Below are 13,546 nucleotides of genomic sequence, written 5' to 3' on the forward strand. Positions count from 1 at the left end.
AGTTTTATCGTTTTATTATTACTTAGAGAAGTACATTCTACTGTATACAATAGTAATAAAATTCATACATTTTTCAAGTTAAACCAAACCTTTATTTTGATGGGTTGTCATGAAGACCTTTGAGTTTCTGTATGTATCTTATGATAGTTTTACCAAATGAAATGGTGAAATGCTGGTGAAGTGACTCTCAGAGTAGATAAAGATAAAGTTATTTATTTATTGGTTTATTTGATAGGCACCATGCATATTCATGAACATTGTTGTATGAAAATACACCATGTAAATATGCCAGAATTAGTAAAAATAACTACTTTTCATCTGCAGTCCCTAGGCCGGTAACATAAAAACTAACATAAAGACAGGCAACAATCATACAGCATTCATTCACTATAACAAACAATATACATGGACAACAATATACATTGACAAAAACAAACAAACAGAATAAAAATACATGATAACAAAGACATTGTTCATCCACCTCTATATTGCATGTCATTTAACAGTGAAGTATGGGTAATAAATATATAACAGTTAAAAGTGAGTACATCTCTGGTTTTCTAGGAGCCACTCTTTTAAGTGAGCTTTGAAGGTATTGAATGTAGGACACTCTCTTATCAGGAGGGGCAAGCTATTCCAGAGTTTACCGCCTATTATTGACAATACGTTTTGTCCAAAAGTGGTGCGTCTAAATGGTATCACACAGTCCCTTTTTACCAGGGCCGTTTGAAGGAATTTAGGGGCCCCAACCAAAATGGACATGGAGGCCCCCCCAATACCAAGAGATTCAGTACTTTTAAGAGTAGATATGCTAGTAAATGACCAATTTGTAAAACAATACTCAATATGTGAAAAAATCATAGTATGTAAGAACAACTTGGCAGCTTTGGTGTCAAGAAATGGCCTAATTTGTTTAAAATTCTGCAAATTAAATTTAACGGTAACACTTTAGAATACTGTATCTTGCTTACTGCATAACTAATAAGGAATTATTGAAGAACTAATAGGTAATTCTTCATTAACTACTTCTTCACTACTGTTAACTACTAAGGAAGATGTGTTAACTAATCAGTATGTAATATAATTTTATGATTGTGTTAAGTATCAATTAGTTAATCAATAACTAATGAATTATGTCATATATCCTGAAGAACTACTATTAATTATCTACTAATTAAGGTTCAAGAAAAATAACTTTGAAGTAACTAATGAACAGTCATAGTTACCAGTACTACAATAATCCAGGTTTTTTTCAGTGGAGTGGTGGATGAAGTACACAAATCAAGAACTTGAGTAAAAGTATGGATACCCCAATAAAATATGACTTCAGTAAAATTATAATTAGGCCTATTCATTTTCAAATTAACCTTAAAAGTACAAATGTAATTCATTTTTTAAGTACTTAAAAAGTAAAAAGCACTGAACAATATTTTTTAGTTTTTTAGACAGTTTTAGTCATTCAGCACTAATAAGAAAGATAAGTGGAGAACAGAGACCGGGTGATTACACTTGGAATAGTTTTTATCTGAGTTCCAAGAATTTTCAGATACGCAAAATGAACACACGGATCGATTAACCGTGACAAAAACAAAATAAAATAAGCTGTATTAAGAAATATCCTTATCTGAAATAAAGGAAGATATCATGTACCCTAAACGAGTCATTGTCATGTATTTTACAAAGGTTAAGATGATTACACATGATAGTGTCTTTTTTTAACAGTAAGTTTGATTTGAGTGGGAAGTATGTGGTAATTCTTTATTAATTACTAATGGGTTCCCTATATTTTCACTTTAGAATACTGTTTCAGGTTCTAAGTAATTCCTGAAGAATTATCTAATAATTATTTATTAATTACTAATAAGTTCCCTATATGTTCACATTTAGAATCCTGTTTCAGGTTATAAGTAGGCTAATTCCTGGATAATTATTTGGTAATTCTTTGTTAATTACTAATGGGTTCCCTATATTTTCACTTTAGAATACTGTTTCAGGTTCTAAGTAATTCCTGAAGAATTATCTAACAATTATTTATTAATTACTAATAAGTTCCCTACATGTTCAGTTTCCCTCAGTCGTTGCCTCAAATACATGAATTTACTCAATGGCATTCTATGCTGAGGAATACAGACACACACAGTACTGTATATACAATATAAAAACTAATCTGAGGTTAGTTAAGGCAAGGCACTTGAGTGGGGATCCTTTCTGAAGTTTATTTCTTACAGAACACACTCACAAAACCACATAGGCCAAAACCTCTTTAACATTTATATGCATTTGTTAAAATTGTATTTTCTTATATTAATAACATTAGTAAATAAGGAAGGTCAAAACTCAATGTAGTTTTGTATGACTGTTCAGTAGTTACTTCTTAGTTATTTTTCTTGAACCTTAAATAATAGATAATTAATAGTAGTTCTTCGGGAGATATGACATAATTCATTAGTTATTGATTAACTAACTGATACTTAACACAATCATAAAATTCTATTACATACTGATTAGTTAACACATCTTCCTTAGTAGTTAACAGTAGTAAAGAAGTAGTTAATGAAGAATTACCTATTAGTTCTTCAATAATTCCTTATTAGTTATGCAGTAAGTAAGATACAGTATTCTAAAGTGTTACCAATTTAACTTTATTTGCCACCTTTTTTACGTGACGTTTGAATGTTAGGGTGGAGTCATATATGACTCCTAAATACTTGAATTCATTAACAATATCAAGCTCCTGTCCTCTAAAGAACACAATAGAATGTGACACCTTCATATTTTGTTTAGTGAACGCCATACAGACTGTTTTTTTAGTGTTTAGATAGAGACATGACTTAGTAAGCCAGTCATCAATGTGAGCCATTACAGATGTAAGTGTGGATGCTATCTCTTGGTAGTTCTTTTTTACATGCCTCTGGCAGGTGATTTATATACAATGTAAACAAGATTGGACCAAGTATGAAGCCTTGGGGGACCCCTACTGGACATTCACAGAATGGGGACTTTGAATCATTAATACAGGACAAGTATGATTTTATCCAGTTGAGAGCTTACTCAGAGAAATTAAATATGTTAATTTAGATAAAAGAACTTCGTGATTAACAGTATCAAAAGCTCGCTTTATGTCTAGGAAGACAGCACCAACATAAGAACTCTTATCTAGCTAGCCTTTAACCTTTTCCATCGATGAATGAAGTGTTCATGTGTTCATGTCCTCATATGAGACGGCAGACACTGAAACGCCACGAGCATCACACTAGCTCGAAACCAAACTGCAACGCTCATTCACACAGAGACATCCAGAACAGACTTCAGATTTCAATTTTTGCGCTTTTATATTCACAGACACTCCATATCATGACTTCATTAAAGGACAAATCCAGTGAAAAATGAACCTAGGGGTAATTAACACATGGTTACCGAGTCGATCGTTCCCTGCGATGCGTTTTCATGAAAATCGAATGTATAGAGTTTTATCTTTAAAAACAGATTAGCTCATAACAGTAGTATATGGGGCACAGAGTAAGTAAAAATAAATCGCTAGTTAATACCACTAACAAGGCTCAAAATAGCCTCACACTAACACGGTAACATAATGAGACTAATCGAGCCACGAACGCCGTTGATAGGATAGCTGGTCGATAGGAATTACGTTTGTGAAATCTAACGTAGCACGGCGTTCGTGGCTCGATTAGTCGAGACTGTTTTCCAAGATGGATCCTGTCTGTAAACGCGTAATGTACTGTCTTTATAAAGTATCTTCTTATTAAACTGTCTGTACACTTACAAAGTTCTCAATGCTTCGGTTTGTATGTAAGGACCCTCATTATGTGTTAGTGTGAGGCTATTTTGAGCCTTGTTAGTGGTATTAACTAGCGATTTATTTTTACTTACTCTGTGCCCCATATACTACTGTTATGAGCTAATCTGTTTTTAAAGATAAAACTCTATACATTCGATTTTCATGAAAACGCATCGCAGGGAACGATTGACTCGGTAACCATGTGTTAATTACCCCTAGGTTCATTTTTCACTGGATTTGTCCTTTAAGTGTACAGCACTTCTTGTTCCTCCAAAAATCATCAAATTCCATGACATTCTGCATTCCCTACATTAACCATCTGCATAACACAGCTCACGTCTGCCAGAACATTAAACCATAGAGATGCTGGAACTCTAGAGCAAACTTTCATGAACCTTTTCATTGGAATACTTTCCAAAACTCATGTTGTTCCAGAATCAATACAAGATATTGATCCTGGGAAACAATTTACATATGCCTAATTAACAGTGACATTAAAAACATTTTTAAAGAATAGCCTATTTATGTAATGTTTCTTAAAAAGATCCTTATGTTTTAAAATGAGAGGATCTGGTCTAACTAACAGGATGACCACGAAACCTTGAGCCAGAACAGCCGGAGGCTAAAGAAAGATAGAAAGTCCTCCAGAGAGATGGTGGATAAATATGTAGACGCAGAGGAAGACAGAAAGTGAGAGTGCGTGTGTGTGTTTCTCATGCCCATATGGAGAGACGGAGGCGAGGCGGAGTATTAATGCTGGCTCTCAAATCTTCCAGATGCTAAACACTATCAACCCTAATCGTCAGGAGATTTAGCAAATAAAAACAAGGAGCATAACAAATCAAAGCCTATTTGAGGAAACACTGCCTCCCTTGTCACCTTAACACAAAGTCAATACGTAATATTGCTCCCAAACTACTGACAAACAAGTGTGGACTTGAGGAGAGAACGCAGAGCAGTTATTTGGCCATTATGGTGGCAGGTTAGACTCTCTCTTGTGGTAATAATGAATTCCATCAATCGCCATCAATTACACAGCGAGTGGCTGGCACCCTCCGGTGGACGGCTCTGTGGTGCCCATAAATCACAGAGAGGGTCTCCTAACAGAGGCCAATTACAATATATCCAGTGACAAGGTGTAAATATCCCATTACAAACACACTGTCTGTGGCAGTACTACATCGATGGAATCAGATAATGCCATGGTACTTTGATGTTTGACTGACTGTTACATTACATATGCGTGATAATACATCTCCATCACTAAGTATCAGTAGGAATCCAACAAAACAGCCAGAAAATGAACTCTGTGACTAACAAAAGTTTATTATTCTCACACATTTTGTTCGTCATGATAATTGTTAAATGTTCCTCATGTCTTGATTGGACTTTTATGTCACTTCCTGTCTTATGCCATGTTTGTAGTTCTTTGTAGTTTTCTCGTTGATTAGTCTCATTGTTTCCAGGTGTGTCTTGTTAGCCAATTAGCTTCCTGTGTGTATAACCCTTGTGTTTCCCTTGTTCTTTGTAGATCATAGGTGTCCAAACTCTGTCCTGCAGAGTTTAGCTCCAGCTTCCCTCAACACCTGCCTGGAAGTTTCTACTGTGCCTAGGAAGACCTTGATTGGCTGGTTTAAGTGTGTTTAATTGGGGTTGGAGCATAACTCTGCTGGACAGTGACCCTCCAGGAGCAAGATTGAAGACCCCTGGTGTAGATGGTCCGTGTCTCTGCTCCCCTTGCTCCCGGTTCTTGCGTTTGTTGTTTTGCTTTACTTTCTAATTAAACCCCTGCATCTGCATCTGCATCTTATTTTACAGACCTTACATTATTTTCAAAAAACCCATTGACTTTGGGATAATGGAACTGGATTTGCTCATTTCTGGGTTTTGGCCTACAAAAATACATCACCCCTACAGCACTCTATGGAAAATTACTGAGTGCACCTTTAACATAAAAACAATCCAATATATGAGCTGTTAAGTAGATACACAATACAAAAATGAAATACCCCACTGTCTCCTGTCCAGCGGTTCATTACTGAGCTTCTGCTAATTGAATTGAATTTAATTATCCTGGTTAATGCACAGTTGCACACTCAAGAGAAAAGCTGACTCTGATGAGGGCTGGGTTGAATAGATAAAGAATAATTCCCAGATAAACACTGATATCACCGCATGCATTGTGAGATTAGAACACTAATCTCACGGCGGTCCCTGTTTATTAGCTGTGCAGTTAAACATGATGCAAGTATATCAACAGGGTCATGGAGCCCAACTGCAAGTGCAAATCTACAGGATTTTTCCAGATGCCCCAACATCCTTTATCCTTAACAACAGCAAATAGTAAATCGCCAGTTATCAGGGTCCAAGCTCTGATAGTTCATGTAGACAATTTGGTGATTTAATTGCCATCTTTCTAAATATAAAGTGTTTTTACTGCAAAGTTAACAATCTTGAATCTCTACTGATAGTGTAAATTAGGGTTGGATGCAACAGGTTACAAAAACACTGTACATACTATTCCAAAGGAGACAACTGGCCTTAAAAAGGACATCTGGAAATATTCAACCAATCACGTTGATGCTAAAAGATTAGAGGGACCATTCCGAATCCGCACCAAGTGAGATCTCTACAACTTATGGTCTCTGGCATCCTTGGTTTATGTACTGACTGTGAAACATGATTCTTTGACTTTACTTGAAAAAAGTGAGGAAATTCATTGCCTTAAAAAAATAAGTAAATAAACTTCACACCTAATTGAAAAACATTACGCCATGTTTACCTGAAATTTCTGAGTTACACTGACAATTAAAATGTATTAAATAGAAAGAAAATAAGTTGAGTTCTCCTTTTTATGTTGAACTAACAAGCAAATTAAATTGCTAAAAAATTAAATTAAATTGCTAATACAGTGTTAGGTTTAACAGTGATATGAACTGAGCTCAATAGGGACACTTATTAAGAAAGCAAAAAGGATTAATTTTTATATGATTTTTAAGATGAAATGGGCAGTATATTGCAAAGTGGATTGAGATCATTCAATATGCTATTATTTTTATTATTTATTTTTTTATTTTCTTGGTGACTAGTGGTGCAGAAATCACACAATCCACCTGTAAGCCCAGCTCTAAAAATTCCAAGAACTTCAATGCTGTATGTGTGCGACGGAGCGTCTCTCGCCACAGCCTCAAAATCTCATGTTCATGTTCACTAGTGTCAAGGAATCTGTGGTGATTTATTGATTGACAGGTGCTGGTTCGAATGCAGGCACCCTTTATAACTGTCTGACATCAATCAGCATGTCCTGGGCATACCTGACACTGAGGAGGAGATGCAAGGAAACGAGGACATCAAAGACCAGAGAATTGAGAGGAAAAGATGAGTGTAAGGAGAGGAAACCATTAAGAAAAGGGTAAGTGATAGTGAAGCTTTCAGCTCACCGATATTTCATTAACCTCCTGAAACCCAGCAATTAATTTTTATCCTCTGTTGAAGGCATTCGTTTTGCAGGGAAATTTTCATTTGAGTTCATACGTGCAGTTTAAATTCAGCATGAAAGGAAAATTCACCCTGACTATTTTCTAAATTCACGTTATGGATCTTATTGTGAAAAATGAATCTGTGCATATGTTTAATTTTAAAGTTTGACCGTGTAATGTTTAATCATCTCCTTTCTAGTGACGCAGGACTTCTCCAGGACTTTCATTTAATCTGATTAAACCTGCCCCTTCAAGCTTGCATTGCCACGCCCACATCTCAACATCCAATCAAGAACTGATGCATGGAACCAAGTCCCACCCTATATTTTTTTTTGTTTTGAGTAATCTGTTAAACTAAATTCTTAATAATCTGTTCATGACTAAATTCGTTTGGAGTTTGAAAGCTCTATAATGGTTTGAAATCCGCCATAGATATAAATAATGTGACACAGATGACACATAAAGACATTAACCACATGAAATAACATCAAGTACTCACCTCTAGTGAATGTGAAGAACACCACTGGACCTTTTTGAGCTCTGTAATGAACTCTTTAATGATCATTGCTCATCGTTTAGTTTGGGCTACTCTAAGGGATAGAAAGTTTTATGGATGACAGGGCAGCCAATCAGGATCCAGCTTCAATGGCTCCTCCATGGGATCTGAGCAATTAGACAGACTAGACCAATCAATCCCGGTCTGGTGAGAGAGTGTGACATACTCAAAATGAAACCAATGGCCTGGAGGTTCAAGAAAATGTGTCCTTTAGAAATAGCAGGCAATGTATGTCATAGATAGAAAAATATAGCTGAGACAGGTAGTGGTTGTTAGACCAACCCTGGGTATTCAGGCACAAATGGAATTCAGTACTCAGCCAATTAGATGACAGCTTGTCAGATCAAAAAAAAGCTTGCTTTTCTATACAGTGAACAGACTGTGAATGTAAAGAAAACCTAGTTACACAACAAAGCGCGATTTTCATAAACTTCTGCCATATTTGCCTTATCCATGAATGAAAAGAATTACTTGAGTAATAAATCATTATGAAAAAAAAAAAAAAAAAAAAAAAAAATGTGTGTACATTGTCACCTTTACTTCACTTGCTAGAAAGCATATGAATTTTTTATTTTTTTTTGCAATTAGCTACAACTTAAAACTTAAGAGTTAGAACAACTTTCCCGGATTTAACTTGAGATAACTCACATATTTCAAATTATCACTTCACTATGGAGCCCCTAAGGGGACATGGTAGTTGGAAAACATATTTATTTTATATTTTATATAAAATAAAAAAGGCTTAGTTCAGTGCATTTGCTAATTTTTTTAAGTTTATGTTTAAAGTTCACTTCTGCAATAATTTGCCAAATGTCTTTAAAAAGAGACCAACCAGGTCTGTATTCCAAAGCATTCATGAATACAACCATTTAAGTTCAGATTTATGCTTACTAGTTAAGATGTTAAAAATGTACACATAACTACAGTATATATTGATAGTTTCTTGTGGTTGTTTTGTCTCTATTCTTCTTCTACTAATTTCTGCATTTCTGTTTTATGAGATCAGAGCAATTTACCTCCTTACACACACACACACACACACACACACACACACACACACACACACACACACTGTACTGACTGCCACATGGGTAACAAATACACTGCACTGAGCTATGCATAAAAAATGAGCAAGACGATGTAAGTTCTTGTACATAAGCGCTTTGTTATACAGGTTAACAATCTCATTGTTGTGGTCAACTAACCTCCACTCACTTTCTATAAGACATATGAAAGATTTGACAGGTACCCAAGAGCTGCCTGAAAGACTTAACAAGACACCTTTAAAACATGACCTTTAACAAGAGAATGTGTGTGTGTGTGTGTTGATCGCGCTTTTATTCTGCTGTGAATATGAATATCCACTGAAGCTTAATAAATGTCATTGTTGGTGTGACTCTAGTTCTTATCAGTATTTGGACACAGTGACATTTGTCTTTTGCTTTGCTCCTGAACACCTGGCCGTATCTCTTATCTCTGATAGCTTGGTCTCAATTAGCGTGAGCTTCCTTCTTTGGCATTTTGCACTTCTTATCAAACTTCAGGCAGCCTGAATCCACACTGTTTCCCCCCATCCAAACATAATATATCAGATACTTTTGACATCTCTGAAATTAAAAGATCCTGCTTAAAATATGCTTGCAACGTTGTTGGCAGGTGTAACATATGGGTTCCTTTCTTTTCTATTATTAAGTCCAAAAACTTGAACTTGGATTTGTGCAGGTTGTTTGTATGCTTATACTGTGCTCAAATGTGTTGGATATAATTCTCTATTCATTTAAATGAATCTGGTTATTGAAAATAAATATCAAGAGGTTATAATTAAACAATCTTCCGTCTGAGGTGAATCTGTTTAAAATAAACCGCTGTTTTATCTGTATTTGGCCCTTCCTGATAAGAGTCACAGAATTAATGAGGTCTGTGTTTAACCTGCCAATGGCATCCAGAAACCTTTCTCTGCATTTTCTCTCTCTCTCCGCAATACATAATCTGATAAGAGACACATCCTTGATTCAGTTATTTCGAAAGCCAGGATGGCCTGCGCAGTATGCATAAAATTTAGATAGCCTCTTTGGTCATTGCTCTGTATCTCCTGCTATTTTAAATATTTATACTGGCCTTTTCATGTCAAAATCTATAAATTATTTTCATTATTTTCAATAATATATATATATATTGTGACGAGATATCGCTTGCTCCCCACTTACCATTCTGGACACGGGCAGCAATGTCAGCCTCATCCACCCCAGCTTCTTCGAACTACAAAGCCTGGCCTGTCCCTCCTCCCATTCACCTGCGTTCATGGTGACACGAGGTATGTGCCGGCCCAAACCATCTCAGTTTCCGATTACCTGGATGGTTGAGGTGTTGAAGGACCTGCTGTGGCGAGATTTGTCAGGTTTGGAGCAACTTCTACGATGCCCTGACAAAGCCAGGCTTACTTTGCATCAGAGAGTGAGAGAGTGGGTGAGTCTTCTCAAAGTAATCTTGAAGTCTTCTCTGATCTTTTCCAGCAGATCGCAGGGAGCGGATCCCTGGGAAGAGAACGAGAGGACGATCACTTGAAACACTGCTGGTCACAGGTCAGGATGGTCAACGGCACAGGACACCTGCCAACATCTCTCCACACTTCATTGTAAAAAAATTACTTGTTATACTGTGTAGCAGAAAGGCGGGGGAACTAAAGGAACTGCTCGTACTCCCAAGGAGCAAAACAGAGATGATTCTTCACCTGGGACACTCCCATCCACTTTCCAGCCACCTCGCAGTAGAGAACATCCTGCAGCGGATAAGAGATCGCTTCCACTGGCCTGTGATGAATTCCAAAGTGCGGCGGCTCTGCCAGGCCTGTGCAGTATGCCAACGAACGGCTCCTCGGAGACCTGCCCCCTCCCCCTGATTCCGCTACCAGTAATAGAGGTGCCGTTCTCTTTGGGATGGACATCGTGGGGCCGCTGCCGAAGTCTGCACATGGCTACGAATACATTCTGGTCCTAGTGGATTATGCCACCCGCTATCCTGAGGCTATTTCACTGCTGTCGCCATCGCCCAGGAGTTGTTTGCCCTTTGCAGCTGGGTGGGGATTCCATCTGAAAATCTGACGGACCAGGGCACCCCCTTTGTTTCCTGGGTCAAGGCCGATTTGAGTAAGTTGCTGCAAGTGAAACATCTCTGCACCACAGTGTACCACCCCCAGACAGATGAACTGGTGGAATGCTTTAATCAGACCCTCAAGCAAATGTTCAAACAGGTGGAGACCGAATGATCCCCTATGTGCTCTTTGGGATACAAGAAATGCCCCAAGCTGCCACCGGCTTTACCACATTCAAATTGCTGTTTGGACGACAACCCTGCATTTAGCTCACTGAACGTCTCGGTAAGGCCCGGTAAATCTCCACACTGGACTTAACAAAAACTAACTGGCAAGTTCCCCTCTCCACTTCAGCAAAAGAGAAGACAGCTTTCAGCACTCCGTCAGGGCACTGTCATTACCGGGTCTTACCTTTCAGCCTGCATGTGGCACTAGTAACCTTCGAAAGGCTGATGGACAGTGCTCCTACCACACCAGGCCTATGCTGAGAGAGGTGCTGACCATGCTACTGGACTGGACTAACAGCTAACCCTTAAAAATCTGGGGCTTTTGGAGGCACAATACCTGGGTTATTGCATTGAGAGGGGACTGATTGAACCGCAAGAGGAAAAAGTAAAGGTCGTCAGGGAATATCCCCGGCCCTCTACAGAGAAACAGGTACATGCCTTCCTAGGTTTGGCCAAATATTATCTATGTATTATTTCAGGTTTCTCTTCTCTGGCTTGCCCTTACAAACCTGACCAAGAAGGCCCAGCCAGATAAAGTGCAGTGGGGTTCTCCCTGCCATTCATCCTCAAAATGGATGCCTCCGACACGAGCCTAGGAGCTGTGTAAATGGTCCAAGGAGAAGAACACTCATCAGCCGAAACACGGCATGTAGCCATTGAGAAAGAGGCCCTGGCCATAAAATGGGCTGTCGAGGAGCTAAGGTACCATCTTCTAGGTCGTTCCTTTACCCTGGTGACAGACCATGGCCCTCTGCAGTGGATGGCAAGGGCAAAGGACAGCAATGCTAGAGTCACCGGATGGTTCCTGACTCTTTAAGACTTCCATTTTGTGGATGAGAGGAGAGCCGTATGGACTTTCACTGGGTGCGTTACTAACCTCTGTGTCTTTTCTTTACCTAGAGAGTTAGTGACATCCCCAAGTGAGTGTGGATCACCCGGCTAGTTGGCTAAACTCCCCTCTCTTTGTTGGGCAAGAAGGAACTGCATGTTTCACCATGGAACACTTCACCTGTACGAAACACAGAGACCTAAATTCGCACTGGTTGAAAAAATAAAGACGCCTTCCAAGGTGACGCTTCACTGCATTTCGTGTCTGTTCTCCTCTTTTCTAGTAGTGGATCACTACAATATATACCAACCAAAGATAGAAGTGAGCAGATTTTTGATGACTTAAATATTTTTAAGCATAATAAGATGGAATAACTCTTAAATTCATCCACAGGGTGAGCAATACATACTGTAACCACAAGTACACCAGCCATTTCAGAATCCAACTCCATTTTGATCCTGACTTAGGGAATACATTTGGGAATTCTGAATTATTTTACATATCACACAAATTTCAAACATCCAAGACAACAGAAACACTTCAAATTTTTTGTAACTAGTGCATAAACAGAAACTTCATTGCCTGCACACAGCTAGTGGGGAAGTCCTCCAGGGAAGGGACGTCCTTCATCATGCATTTATCTGATGCTGAGACAGGAGAGGAATGAGAAATCAGTGCTGGAGAGATATGCTCCTTTAGGAAACCATGATACCGGCCCTATTTGACATGGATGGAGTCAATAGCACTTATTGCTGGTCACCCTTTAGAACTGGAATTGCTTTTATCATCAACTGAAAGGTCTGTATAGAAGAGATATACCATTTTTATTGTTTATACTGAGATGCATATATTTTTAGACCCTTGTGAACGGCATGATGCTTTCAAAATGTTAGATATAGGGGAATTCTAGGATCATATGATAAATTATTAGTTACATCATGAAATTATTCTGTTTGATTTGAATGTAAATACAATTTTTATCATGACTTTTTTGGATGAATTCGATGGAAATCATGAAACTTTTTCTGTTGCCATCAATTATAAGCCAGTGTAAATGTATACAGACATGCAGAACATATTCACATTACTCGAACTAAATTGAAATTTAGCTTAATTTGCATAATCAAACACCATTTTGGAGAACATATATGCATTGTTGATGAATTGTAATTTTCATGTAATTGTTTGAGAAAATTATGCTAAATGCACTCCCATAATCTTAGCAACAATGGGATTTGCTGTTATTGTTATAAGGCACTGCTGCATTTTACAATTGTTTTTCAACAAACCGACCATATCAAAATTAATGCATTACAGCAAGTTACAGAAGGACAATTCTAAGCAATATGCTGTTCTTGTTTCCTTAGGAAATGGCTTTCCAGGGTCATTCGAATCAAAGGGTTGCTTGTGGTCCAGAGATTGCTCTGGGCTTCCACTCAGCCATGTCAGAAGGGATTTTTCAGGCTTACACCACCCCAACAGAGAACAAGATAAACAATGATTCACTCCGAACAACAGCTTGTGTGGCCATACTATGGCCTTTTCAGTGTATGAGCCACTGTTGT

This window comes from Abramis brama, assembly GCF_963993115.1.
Source record: "Abramis brama genome assembly, chromosome: 9".
Taxonomy (NCBI): domain Eukaryota; kingdom Metazoa; phylum Chordata; class Actinopteri; order Cypriniformes; family Leuciscidae; genus Abramis; species Abramis brama.